This window comes from Apium graveolens, chromosome 4, assembly GCF_009905375.1.
Source record: "Apium graveolens cultivar Ventura chromosome 4, ASM990537v1, whole genome shotgun sequence".
Lineage (NCBI taxonomy): Eukaryota > Viridiplantae > Streptophyta > Magnoliopsida > Apiales > Apiaceae > Apium > Apium graveolens.
In genome coordinates, this window is record NC_133650.1 from 265,891,845 (window position 1) to 265,904,872 (window position 13,028).

General features: G+C 38.4%; 1 non-coding gene across 1 annotated transcript; it reads right to left on the minus strand.

Moving 5' to 3' along the window:
* Window positions 1–11,791: 11,791 nt before the first annotated feature.
* Window positions 11,792–11,898, minus strand: LOC141723202 (small nucleolar RNA R71). The gene has a single exon (XR_012576190.1). It is a non-coding gene; the product is annotated as a small nucleolar RNA R71 (small nucleolar RNA).
* Between the last annotated feature and the right edge of the window lie 1,130 nt (window positions 11,899–13,028).

Here is a 13,028-nt window from a genome sequence, read left to right on the forward strand (position 1 = left end):
GCCTGATTGGATGATTATTAACTATTTCTATAATGTATTGGGTGCTACTTCTAGATCCATGCTTGATGCAACATTAGAAGGAGCCTTGTGGGCTAAAAGCTATGATGAAGCTTATGAACTTATTGAACTGATGGCTGCTAATGAGTACCAGAATCCTTCCCAGAGACTGACTCAGGGAAAGGCAGCAGGAATTCTGGAGTTGGATGCAACAACTGCTATAGATGCCCAACTTAAGGCTTTGACGATGAAGGTGGACACTTTGGCTAATTATGGAGTAAATCAAATAACTAGTGTCTGTGAGCTTTGTGCTGGTGCCCATGAGACAGATCAGTACGCAATTTCTAGTGAATCAGCTCAGTTTGTGAGCAACTTTCAGCGTTCGCAGCAACCTGTGCCAGCCACTTATCATCCCAACAACCACAATCATCCTAATTTCAGTTGGAGCAACGCTCAGAATGTGGTTCAACAGCCTTATCAGCAATATCCAGCTAAGCAGTACAACCCCCCTGGTTTTCAGCAACCATAATATGCACCAAGACAGCAACTCCAGTTACAACAAGCCAATGAAAAATCTGAATTAGAGGAGTTGAAGCTTATGTGCAAAAGTCAAGCTGTTTCTATCAAGACCTTGGAAAACTAAATTGGGAAAATTGCTAATACCTTGCTAAATCGTCAACCTGGTACACTACCTAGTGACACTGAAGTGCCAGGAAAGAAGGAAGCTAAGGAGCAGGTAAAGGCAATCACTTTAAGGTCTGGAAAGGTTGCTAATCCTGAACAAACTCAATTGTTGACTAAAGAAGCTGAAGCTGAGAAAGAAGCAGAGCAGCAGGAAGTAGAAGTGGAACCAAAGAAGACTACTGTTGAGCACACTCCTCCTGAGGGTAATACAGGGGAGAAACATATCTATCCTCCACCGCTTTTTCCTAAGAGGCTGCAGAAGAAAAAGTTGGACAAGCAATTTGAGAAGTTTTTGGAGGTGTTCAAGAAACTTCATATCAACATACATTTCGCTGAGACTCTTGAGCAGATGCCTAGTTATGCAAAGTTTATGAAATGTATTCTCTCTTGGAAAGTGAAGCTAGATGATTTAGAGACAGTCGCTTTTACGGAGGAATACAGTGTCGTGCTGCAATGGAAGTTATCTCCGAAGCTTAAAGATCCAGAAAGTTTCACTATTCCGTGTACTATTGGAAAAGTGTCTTTTGACATATGCTTATGTGACTTGAGAGCTAGCATTAATCTAATATCCTTGTCAATCTTCTAGCAGTTGGACTTACCTGATCCAAAACCGACTTATATGACCTTACAGTTGGCCGACCGTTCTATTACATATCCGCGAGGTATTGTGGAGGATGTCTTGGTCAAGGTTGATAAAATCATCTTCCCTGCTGATTTTGTAATTCTTGATTTCGATGAGGATAAGAAGATTCCCATAATCTTGGGGAGACCTTTCTTGGCAACTGGCCGAACCTTGATAAATGTGCAGAAGGGTGAGCTTACAATGCGAGTGCTGGATCAGGATGTAACTTTTAATGTGTTCAATGCTATGAAATTTCCTACGGAAAATGAGGAGTGCTTAAAGGTGGAGTTGGTTGATTTTGTGGTTACTTCAGAACTTGATCAATTTCTAAGGTCCGATGCCTTAAAAAAAGCCTTATTGGGAAATTCAGATAGTGAAGATGAAGAAGGTGAAGAATATTTATAATATTTGAATGCTTCTCATTGGAAGAGGAAGAGTGATATGCCTTTTGAATCTCTTGGAATAGAGGAATTGAACAAGGCTCCTAAACGCCTCAATCCATCTATTGAGGAAGCTCTCACTCTTGAGCTTAAGCATTTACCTGAGCATATAAGGTATGCGTTTTTAGGTGATGCATCTACTTTGCCTATTATTATTGCATCTGACCTTTCAGGTAGTGATGAGGAAAAGCTTCTGAGGATTCTGAGAGAGTTCAAATCGGCAATTGGCTGGGCTATAGCAGATATCAAGGGAATCAGCCCTTCTTACTGCATGCATAAAATTTTGCTAGAGGAAGGTAGCAAGCCTACGGTCGAGCAACAAAGATGACTTAATCCAATCATGAAAGAAGTAGTGAAGAAGGAAATTCTTAAGTGGCTAGATGCAGGAATCATCTATCCTATTTCAAACAGTTCATGGGTAAGCCTGGTTTAATGTGTGCCTAAGAAAGGTGGAATTACTGTGGTAGTAAATGAGAAGAATGAGCTTATTCCTAATAGAACATTCACGGGGTGGAGAGTTTGCATGGACTACAGGAAGCTGAACAAAGCCACTAGAAAGGATCACTTCCCTTTGCCCTTCATTGATCAAATGCTTGACAGATTGGTCGGTCATGAGTACTACTACCTTCTGGATGGTTATTAGGTTTACAATCAGATTTGAATCGCTCCAGAAGATCAGGAAAAGACTACTTTTACTTGTCCATTTGGTACTTTCTCCTTCAGACGAGTTTCTTCTGGTCTGTGTGGTGCGCCAGCCACATTTTAGAGATGTATGATGGACATCTTTTCTGATATGATTGGCCAGAATGTGGAGGTGTTCATAGATGACTTCTCTGTATATGGCGATTCTTTTGATGAATGCTTGCAAAATCTTGGACACGTTCTCAAGAGGTGTGTTGAGACCAATCTGGTTTTCAATTGGGAGAAATGCCACTTTATGATGCGACAGGGCATTATTCTCGGGCACAAGGTTTCTAGTAAGGGTCTTGAGGTGGACAAAGCCAAGGCGGGGGTCATTGAGAATCTTCCTCCACCTACATCTGTTAAGGGAATTCACAATTTTTTGGGTCATGCGGGTTTCTATAGGCGTTTCATCAAAGACTTCTCAAAAATTTAAAGCCATTGTGCAACATGCTATAGAAAGATGTTCCTTTTAAGTTTGATGATGAGTGCCTTGCAACTTTTGAGACTTTGAAGAAAAGTTTAATCACGACACCGGTCATAACTGCACCTGATTGGAATAAAACTTTTAAGATAATGTGCGATATAAGTGACTATGCAGTTGGAGCAGTTCTTGGGCAGAGGAAGAACGACATATTTCATGTGGTCTACTACGCTAGCAAGACCCTAAATAGTGCTCAACTGAATTATACTACTACGGAGAAAGAACTTTTGGCTATTATCTATGGTTTTGAGAAATTTCGATCTTATCTACTTGGGACTAAGGTAACAGTTTTCACTGATCACGCTGCAATTCGTTATCTCGTCTCAAAGAAGGACTCGAATCCTAGATTGATTAGATGGGTTCTTTTGCTTCAAGATTAGATGGGGACTGAAAATCAAGTCACTGATCATCTCTCGCGTCTAGAGAACCCTAATGCTACTTCATTGGATAAGACATTGATAAATGAGTCTTTTCCCGACGAGCAGCTGTTTGGAGTGCAAGAAGAAGAACCGTGGTTTGCAGACATTGTGAACTACCTTGTGAGTAATATCATGCCTCCTGGTTTATCTTATGCTCAAAGGAAGAAGTTTCTACATGAAGTTAACTGGTATATGTGGGATGAGCCGTTTCTTTTTTGACAAGGAGCTGACCAAATCATCAAGAGATGTATTCCTTATAGTGAAATTGGGGGGATCTTGTGAGATTGCCACTCAACGGCTTATGGAGGACATTATGGTGGAGAAAAGACAGCAGCTCGTGTTCTCCAAGCAGGTTTCTTTTGGCCGACATTGTTTAAAGATGCTCACCAGTTCGTTTTGAAATGTGATAGATGTCAACGTGTGGGTAATATGTATAAGAGGGATGAGATGCCTCTTAAAATGCTTCTAAAGGTTGAGGTCTTCGATGTTTGGGGAATTGAGTTCATGGGGCCATTTGTCTTATCTTGTAACAATCAATATATCTTGTTGGCGGTTGATTACGTGTCGAAATAGGTTGAAGTTAAGGCATTGCCAACGAACGATACGAAGGTGGTGCTTAATTTTCTTCACAAGCAGATATTCACAAGTTTTGGAACTCCAAGAGTCATAATTAGTGATGAGGGGTCGTATTTTTACAATCGCAAGTTCACTGCTATGATGAAAAGGTATAATGTGAATCATCGCATTACTACGGCTTATCATCCTCAGAAAAATGGTCAACCTGAGGTGTCTAACAAAGAGATCAAGCACATTTTAGAGAAAGTTGTGTATCCATCGAGGAAAGATTTATCTTTGAAGCTTGATCAAGCTATTTGGGCGTATATAACAGCATATAAGACTCAATTGGGAATGTTGCCTTTTCAGTTGGTCTACGGTAAGGGGTGTCATTTGCGTGTGGAGCTCGAGCATAAGGCTTATTGGGCTTTGAAGAAATTGAATCTTGACTTGGATGCGGCTGGAAAAAAGAGGATGCTTCAATTGAATGAACTCGACGAGTTTCAACTTCAGGCTTATGAGAACAACAAAATGTATAAGGAGAAAGTCAAGAGGTGGCACGATCGGGGTCTAGTGATCAAATCATTTGTGTCAGGGCAACAAGTTCTTTTGTTCAACTCTCGTCTCCGTCTTTTTCCTGGAAAGTTGAAGTCAAGGTGGTCAGGGCCCTTCATAATTAAAATTATGTTTCCACATGGAGCAGTGGAAATTTTTGAGAATGATATGGGCCAAGCATTCAAGGTAAACGGTCAGAGGTTGAAGCCTTATTATGGTGACACGGTAAACCGCGAGGTGGTTAGTACCGTTCAATTGTCTATTTGAGCTCAAGGTTCTACGTCGAGCTAGAGACGTAAAAGAAGCGCTTCTTGGGAGGCAACCCAAGTTTGTTGTATATTAGTAGGTAGAGGAAGCAAGAAGAAAGGAGAAAAACACAAAAAAATCAGAAAAGGAAAAAATTCAGGGCCAACACCAGTGACCAAGCGCGCCCGCGCTGATCCAGCGCGCGGCCGCGCTGTTTTTCCAAAAGATAAGCGCGCCCGCGATGTCCAAGTGCGCGCCCGCGCCGGTTTTCCAGTGAGTGAGCGCGCGCCCGCGCCGGGTCCCTTTTCGAAAAAAAATAAAATAAAATAGAAGAATGAAGAGAAAATCGGGATTTTTACTCAAAAATTAATTCCAACCTGATTTCTACTCTTCCACATCCCATAATTCCCTCTCCAAATCAAACCCATTATTCCCACGATTTCCACAATCAATTCCCACTTCTATTCCTTATCGAATTCTCACCTCTCCACCTATAAATACATACACTTATACACAAACTTCTCCACCATATCGCAATTTTCCAAAAACAAATCTCTCTCAAACACTTAACTTTTATTCTATCTCATTCAATCCCAATGGCACCTAAGAGGCAAAGAACGCAAATAGGCAGTAGCACCACCGATTCTTCATCTGCAGGTGGTGTGAGGCCAAGGTTTTCTACTCCTGAGGCTGAAGAGGAGTACAAGAGGCTTGTCTCGAAGCCTATTTCTAAGGAGCGAAGTTTTCTGCCATCAGGGAAGGATGGTAAGCTGTTGGAGATGATTCTTGAGATGGGATGGGTTCCTTTTGTGAGGCTCCCGCTGCTATGCCCATGAATATTATGCGGGAGTTCTATGTTAACGCCAAGGCAGAGAAGAATGGCTTCATGGTGGTTCGAGGGAGGACTGTGGAGTATACTGCAGAGGCTATCAGGACGATGATCGAGTAGCCCGCGAGGAAGGTGGGTCAGGACACTTAGAATGATAAGACTCCTGAGGAATTCAACTTAGATATGATCGTTATGACTTTGTGTGTGCCTGAGACTCATTGGAAGTTCAAGAGGGGCACTACTGATTACTCCACGTTCCCTGCATTGTGCATGAACAGGTTTACACGGGCTTGGAACTCGTTTATTTGTGCTAACATCATGCCATTTTCGCATGTGCATGAGATTACTGTGGAGCGTGCTCGTCTGCTATGGGGGATTCTTCAGGGTGATTATATTAATTTGGGGATGGTGATATATCAGGGGATTTTGAGATTCTTGAGAGGAGGTACTACAAGTGCTATTCCTTATGCGTCCGTGGTGACGAAGTTGTGCATGTCAATTGGTGTTCATTGGCCCGCGCATGGGCAGCTTCAGCTTCCCAGTGCTCCTATCGACAGTTCTACACTGTTGAGCATGCAGGAGTGGTATGGAGGGAAGCCCGATCCTAAGGGGCTTGGGTATTCATATGATCATCTGCCAGATGGTGTGCCCATGGATCAGGCTACTGCGGAAGGTTCTCAGTATACCTGTCGGGCAGCCTGGAGAGCTCAGTTAGGAGAAAAGGCTGGCTCATCGCAGCAGCAGCAACAACAGGAGGCAGCAGGAGCAAATATTGGAGCTGGTTTGAGTTCGACGCTGTATAGGCGTCTAGCTAGGAGGATGGATGCGATGCATGATATCCATAGTCGGTTTGCAAATGATCGCACCCAGGCACTTGGGACTGCATTTAGAGCCACATGTGTTGACATCCAGTGGCCACGCGGGTGTCACGCGGGTGACCCGAGTTCGATCCTCGGCAGCGGTGCCAAAAACTTGTTGATCGCTAAACACGCGCTAATAATACACACAAGTATACGAGTCCGCAAGTAGTATAGAATATTTTCTAGTTCATTCCCACAGAGACTGGCTTTGGTTAAATAATTAATTCATGCACTTAAGCAACAATGTATGGTTATTATTCAATGCTAAGACGATAACAATTTGAGGTTGTTTATAACTAAGAATTAAACTAACAATTATAACTAAGAGAATAAAATTGACTGAATTAATATATATGACAAATATGGGATTCTAACTTCATTAAATACTTCATTCAATAGCCTTATTATTCTCAACCTTAGCATATAATGGTGATGACACTAATCAGACAACACGAAACTGATAAAAGCCAACTTTCGTTGCACGAGTACCATACTACCAGACATCCATAAAAGAGATAGAAGCTGAATAGACACCAATTATATTGAGACCCTATATGTCTATATAATTTGACAACATAACGGTTTAAAGCACAAGTTATTTATCTTGATTATATAGGGTAAATAAGATGGTGTCAAGGTGGTGTTGGAATAAAAGCTCGAGGAAAGCCGACTCAATTCTGCAAGAAAAATGAAGAAGTCAAGTTCTGGTAGAAGCCCAGCACGCCCGCGCTGATTAAGCGCGCGGCCGCGCCTGAAGTTCAGAAAGCCAGCGCGCCCGCGCAGATCAAGCGTGCGCCCGCGCCAGGTCGGGATGCAGAATTCTGATTCTATTCTAATTCAAATTGGAAGACTTCTCTGTTGATTAGGGCTGCTATATAAACAACTCTAAGCCGTTTTTAATAATATATCAAGCTAGAGACATATCAAGGAGAGCCGTACGAAGACCGTATTAGCACGATTCAACGAAGACGAAGAAGATCTTGTTTTTACTTGTGAATCTTTGTTTTAAGTTGTAACTTGGATGCTAGTTTTCTTATTTTTGAACCTTAATCTTATTTTGTACATGGTTTTATTTATTCGTTACAAAGACTACATTTGTTATACCATGCTTTCATCAAAACCCATGTTGATGATGAGTCCGATTATGGGCTAATCATTATCATGGGTTCTAACGGATTTATTTATGGATTTCTTTAGTTAAATTGTTTCGATGCCTTAGTGTGTGGTGATTGTATGATAACCTAGTATTGGTTGTGCGTATTCGTCTTATGAGTGTCGCGAACTTATAAGATAGTGTGTTAATTCTTAATGAAGCGAAAGTGAATTTAAGGATTTAGAACTTGCCATGCTAGCATAGGTTCATGTATTTGTTATGCATGATTCGTGGGTAATTTTAACCATCTTATTTGCCCTATGTTATCAAGATAGATAACTTGTGCTTTAAACCGTTATGTTGCAAATTCTATAGACATATAGGGTCTCAATATAATTGGTGTTTATTCAGCTTCTATCTCTTTTGTGGATGTTTGGTAGTATGGTACTCGTGCAACGAAAGTTGGCGTTTATCAGTTTCGTGTTGTCTGATTAGTGTCATCACCATTGCATGCTAAGGTTGAGAACAATAAGGCTATTGAATGAAGTATTTAATGAAGTTAGAATCCCATATTTGTCATATATATTAATTCAGTCAATTTTATTCTCTTAGTTATAATTGTTAGTTTAATTCTTAGTTATAAACAACCTCAAATTGTTATCGTCTTAGCATTGAATAATAATCATACATTGTTGCTTAAGTGTGTGAATTAATTAGTTAACCAAAGCCAGTCTCTGTGGGAACGAACAACTTGCGAACTCGTATACTTGCGTGTATTATTATCGCGTGTTTAGCAACTAACAGTCAATGCATTTTAGTTTATTTCTAATTTGAAATTAGAACTTGGCCCATTGTTCAAAAAATACTCGAAATTTGGCTATATGACCCGGCTGAAAAACATCGTCACGTTCTATGTTTAGTAAATTTAAATTACAAGCTCGGCGAGAATATTTTACCAATAATGTGAATTTTTTTTATTATCTTATATTAATACAAACTAATGTGTTTGAGGTTTTTATTAGATCAAGTCAATTGATTATTTATATTAAAATTACTAACTTCACTAGTAACACATTATTATTGTTGGGATTTGTCCCGATTTTAAGAATATTCGAAATTTGATATGAGATCTCACGAGATTTGTTAAAACAATGATGATGTATTAAATCGATTTGTTTTTCATTTTTCACTTAAAAAACTAGATTTAAAAAAAAAATCTTTTAGATAAGCAATATTCATTGATCAAGATAATATTATACAAATATTTTGTATTATTTTAATATTTTGAATTATTGAAATAAAAGTTAAATATATACTATATTGTAGCATTTGATTCAATACATTTCATATTATTTTTAAAAAAAATATGTTGTTCAATAATTTGAAGGAATTAACCAGTTCAACTAATATTTATAAAAATTTATCGAATTAAAAAATAGTTAATATTAGGAGAATGTTTACAATGTTATCAAATTATTATATGAAAAAATATAAGAGTCGTAATGAAAGAAACTTAAAAACGGTTTAAATAACGATATAATTACAATTTTTTCTTCGAATTCTTGAAAAAAATTATGAATATCAATAATAAGTCTTAAAAATATATAATTTATTTTTATGTTACAACCATGTTTGATACTCGGTTACGTAAAAATGGATATGGATTGTTTGTCAGTGATAATGTGAATACCATATATAAATTATAACAATTTATTTATTACATAATTTTAATTTTTGAATAATTATAAATACATGTAAGTAATCAATTGTCTCACTAGATGTTAATAATGATTATACATGTCCATAAATCAGATATTTAGCATATAAATAATTGAAACCATCATAATTTTACTAAAAAATGTAACATACAATAATTCACATGCTAACACACATATACATATAACTTAATCTTACTTTGTTAACAATAGTGAAAATAAAAAACTAACATTTTTCCATAAATACATACGTTGAATTTTAAAAACTAATTTTTTCATTAAAATCAACTTTAATATTAACAGTATTGTAAATTTTATATTATTATATATTATGATTGCAAGGCATTCTGACTTCAGTATGCATTTTTTATCTATTTAAATTGAGTAAATTAATTGTAAATTAGTAGTGAACTCGGTAATAATATAGAACAATGTTTATCTAAATAAAATTTAAAATTTTTGGTCAACTCTGTATTTAACATATATGTTAATTTTTAGCTTTTTATTTGTAAACATATTAACGGCATTCTACAGATTAAGTTTAATCATTTCGTGTTAAACGTACACTGACTACTGTTAAGTGGCATTTGTGTTTTTGATGTGTTTTGTAGTGTTTTTGCATTTCAGGCATAAATAAGGGATCAAGGAAATTTAGCATTGATTTAGTGCTAAATTTGTGTTAGGAAGGTGTGCTGGGAGTTTGCTCGTGGAATGCCATCAAGAACCAGCAAAGAAAATAAAAATCAGAATTTTTTCCAGAATGTCAGCGCCCGGGCTGTGAAGCGCGCGACCGCGCCAAAGAGGCAGAAGGACAGCGTGCCCGCGCTGATGAAACGCGCGTCCGCGCCGGGTCGAAAGTTGAGAATCATGTTTCAAGTACAAGAGTGATTTTCTGGACTTCTCTTCTGATCGGGCTGCTATACAAAGACAACTTAAAGATGTTTTCACAACAGAGCTTAAGGAGAACACATCAAGAAGACCGAAGAGCACAAATACAACCAACATGAAGAGGATCTAGATTATTCTTATGGTTATTTGTTTTAGGTTGTAATCTTGGATGCTAGTTTCTTATTTTGTTGAACCTAATACTCTTGCTTAACGTACTTTATTTATTATTCGTATTTATAAAGACCTAGTTATTTATACCATGCTTTCATCGGAACCCACTGTGATGATGAGTTCGGTTATGGGCTAATCATTATTGCGGGGTTCTAACAGATTTATTTATGGATTTCTTTAGTTAATTGTTTCGATACTTTAGTGTGTGGTGATTGTATGATATCCTAGTATTGGTTGTGTTTATTCGTCTTATAAGCGTCGCGAACTTATAAGATAGCGTGTTAATCTCTTTTGAAGCGAAAGTGAATATAGGGGTTTAGAACTTGCCATGCTAGCATAGGTTCATGGACTTGATACGTATGATTCGTAGGTAATTTTAACCATCTTACTTGCCCTATGTAATCATGATAGATAACTTGCGTATTGAACTGTTATGTTGTCAAATTCTATAGACATATAGGATCTCAATATAATTGGTGTCTATTCAGCTTCTATCTCTTTTATGGATGTCTGGTAGTAGGGTATTCGTACAACGAAAGTTGGCGTTTACTAGTTTCGTGTTATCTGACTAGTGTCATCGCCATTGCATGCTACGGTTAAGAACAAAAAGGCTATTTAATGAAGTATTTAATGAAATTAGAATCACATATTTGTGTTATATAGAAAATTAACCTTTTAATCTCTTAGTTAATTTGCATGTTAGTTAATTATAGTTATAAATACTCTCAACTTGTTATCATCTTAGCATTGAATAATAACCATACCATCGTTGCATAAGTACATTGATTGAAATTAACCTAAACCAATCTCTGTGGGAACGAACTAGAATTAATTCTATATTACTTGCGATCGCGTATATTTGTGTGAATATTAGCGTGTGTTTTCGTCCTAACTAGTTTTTGGCGCCGCCACCGGGGACTCTGTGTTAATTTTTACTCTATGTGCTTGACATCAGTGGTCGTTAAAGTTCAGTGACTTGGATAATCTACTTACTTGTTTACTTGTTGCTTTTTCAGGTATTGTAGAGAGTGTTAATGCTAACGCGTTCTCGATCTCGACAGAGAACACTAGATAAAGCGGAGGAAGTAGTAGAAGAAGTTCTTGTAGAGGAGAAAGTTGAAGAAGAAATCTTAGTTGAGAAAGAAGAAGAAGCTCTATTTGCAATGGGTGAACCAGAAGCGAATACAAAGGTTTTGATGGACTATTCTCAGCCAAAGATCAATGATATTCAGTCTAGCATTGTCAGACCAGCCATCGCGGCTAACACTTTTGAAATCAAGGCTAGCACGATTCAGATGGTACAAAACTCGGTTCAGTTTGGGGTATCTACAATTGAAGATCCCAACATGCATATTAGAGATTTCATCAAGATCTACGACACTTTCAAATTCATCAATGTCTCCGAATACGCTATTAAGTTGAGGCTTTCCCATTCTCTCTGCGGGATAAAGCTAAGTGTTGGTTGCATTCTCTACCACCAGGCTCTATTATTAAGTGGAAAGATCTTGCTCAAAAGTTTCTTTCTAAGTTCTTTTCTATGATTAAGACTGCTGCAATCAGGAATGCTCTTACTCAATTTGCGCAGCAGTCTAGAGAGTCTTTGTGTGAGGCTTGGGAGCGATATAAGGAGATGCTTCGAAAGTGTCCTCACCATGGGATGCATGAGTGGATGATTATTAACCATTTCTATAACGGGTTGGGTGAAACTTCTAGACCCATGCTTGATGCAGCATCAGGTGGAGCCTTATAGGCTAAGAGCTACGATGAAGCTTATGAGTTGATTGAATTGATGGCTGCCAATGAATACCAGAACCCAACTCAGAGGCTACCTCAGGGTAAGGGAGCAGGAATTCTGGAAGTAGATGCAGCTACTTCTATAGCTACTCATCTTAAGGCTTTGATGATGAAGGTGGATTCTTTGGCTAATTATGGAGTTAATCAGATTACTAGTGTCTGTGAGCTTTGTGCTGGTGCGCATGAGACAGAGCAGTGTGCTATTTCTAGTGAATCAGCTCAGTTCATGAGCAACTTTCAGAGGTTGCAACAACCAGTTCCAGCCACCTATCATCCCAACAACCGTAACCATCATAACTTCATCTGGAGTAATACTCAAAATGCGGTGCAACAACCTTATCAGCAGTATGCTGCAAAGTAATACAACCCCCCTGGTTTTCAGCAACCACAATATGCACCAAGACAACAACTCCAGATGCAGCAATCTAATAAAAAATCTGAATTGAAGGAGTTGAGGCTCATGTGCAAGAGCCAAGTGGTGTCTATCAAGATCTTGGAGAATCAAATTGGGCAGATTGCCAATGCCTTGCTGAATCGCCAACCGGGTACACTCCCTAGTGACATGGAAGTTCCAAGTAAGAATAAAGCTAAAGAGCAGGTTAAGGCAATTACATTGAGGTCTGGGAAGGTTGCAAATCCTGAAAAATCTCAAGTTTTGGAAAATGAAGTTGTGGCTGAGAAAGAAGTGCAGAAGGAAGCAAAAGTGGAACCAAGGAAGACTACTGTGGAACACACTCCTCCTGAGGGTAAGACAGGGGAGAAACAGATCTATCATCCACCTTCTTTTCCTAAGAGGCTGCAGAAGAAAAAGTTGGATAAACAGTTTGAGAAATTTCCGGATGTGTTCAAGAAACTTCATATCAACATACCTTTCGTGGAAGCTCTTGAACAGATTCCTAGTTATGCGAAGTTTATGAAAGGTATTCTCTCTCGAAAAGTGAAGCTTGATGAAATAGAGACAATTGCTCTCACGGAGGAATGTAGTGATGTACTGC